Source organism: Canis lupus, chromosome 6, assembly GCF_048164855.1.
Source record: "Canis lupus baileyi chromosome 6, mCanLup2.hap1, whole genome shotgun sequence".
NCBI classification, from domain to species: domain Eukaryota; kingdom Metazoa; phylum Chordata; class Mammalia; order Carnivora; family Canidae; genus Canis; species Canis lupus.
Window position 1 is genome coordinate 68,294,002 of NC_132843.1, and position 1,755 is coordinate 68,295,756.

The 1,755-nt window shown below is 38.9% G+C and overlaps 1 pseudogene; it reads right to left on the reverse strand.

Annotated features, from left to right (window-relative positions):
• Positions 1 to 533: 533 nt before the first annotated feature.
• On the reverse strand, positions 534 to 1,514 carry LOC140634760 (L-lactate dehydrogenase B chain-like; annotated as a pseudogene).
• Positions 1,515 to 1,755: the final 241 nt, after the last annotated feature.

Consider the following 1,755-nt stretch of genomic DNA (forward strand, 5'->3'; position numbering starts at 1 on the left):
TTGACATTTTTTCTTCTTGTTCATCCACTTTGCATTCCATAGTTAATCATTTTAATCCCTTCAACGACTATAGATTTAATTCTTTTGCTTCTCTGGTTTGTTGTTCTTGTTTGGTGAACCACAACATGGGTTAAAAAGAACCTCTGCTTACTCTATACTTTGACCCATATAACTGGATATGAATGGAAAAAACATACAGCTATCCTGAATGGTAATTCTTTAGATTCATGACTATGAATCTAACGACAGCAAGAATATTCATAAATGCTGCCTCCTGGCAATATTGCTACCTTTTTTTCCTGCTTTCTTTCTTTCTGTCTGTCTTTCTTTCAGCACACTAGGATAGTTAATCTTATTTTGTTCAAGGGCTCATATTGCAAGCATTAAACCAAGAATGGACTTTGATTCTGTGAGCCCAGATTCACATATCTAGGAAGATCAAAGCAAACTGTGCCATGTATTTGGATGAAAAACTAAGGGCTCACAGTTAATCACATTGAAGTTTTAATTTCCTACAGTCTAGAAGCCAGAAGTCACAGGTATTTTAGGTCTTTCTGGATGTCTCACAAGGTATCTGGACTTTTCTTGAGCTGAGCAACCTCATCATCCTTTAGCTTCTGGTTGATCACACTGATTAATCTTTGAGTGTTGAGGATACACAGAAGGCTCAGGAAGACTTCGTTCTCAATGCCCTGGATTCCCTTCACCATCATTGACATTGGATGACAGTGGATAGAGTTTTCAACATGGATTCAATGGGATCAACAACATTTAATCCATTTAGCTTGATGACTTCATAGCACTTTCAACCACCATTTTATTCACTTCCAATTTTTACTGTCATCATCGGTTCCCATTTCTAAATTCAGTTCCTGGAAAGAAATGCCTGCCACATTCACTCCACCCTTCAAGGCCACACTTGAGTTGCCATGTTCTCCCCAAATCCATCCATGGCGGCTGCTGGGATGAATGCCAAGTTTTTCAGCCATAACATAGTGAAATCTAGCAGAATCCAGCTTATACCCACTTCCAATCTCATTGTGCTTCCAGTCACTAAGTCCACTTAGTTTCCAGGTAACATATATAAGAATATCCACTATGTTGGAAACCACAATTAAGATACAATCAGGACTCAACTTGACTGTCTGAGGAATAATGAATTTGAAGACATTAACATTCCTCTGCACTAGATTGAGCTGGCTCTTTCCTTCCTGCTGGTGGCCTCCTGCAATCACCACCACAATCTTAGAATTGGCAGTCATAGAATCTTTATATGCCACAATATTAGATGTCTGAAGAAATAAGCTCCCATATCATAAATCCATCATTTCTTCTCTGAGTTTATCTTCCAAAACATCCACAAGGGCAAGTTCATCAGCCAGAGACTTTCCCAGAATGGTGATGGCACATGCCATACCAACTTGTCCAATACCCACTATAGTGATCTCATTGTGGGGGATGGTTGCCTATTCTTCTGCAACTGGTGAGAACAGTTTTTCCTTAAGAGTTGCCATTGTCCCCAGAGAGAAGTGGCTGTAAGAGTCACGTGAAGAAGACAATGTCAGCTGCATGCCAATAATGCTACATTTCTTTAGTTCATTCATTCTTAGTGAGGGTTATATTGCTCCAGCAAGCAAAAATTGATTCTAGGAGGAGAGGAGTGTAAAAAATTAAGAAAAAAAGAATGAGAAGTGTTGATCTATTACATTCACTTTTATACTTTTCTGGAAGTAGTCATCTGACCTTTCATCTGAC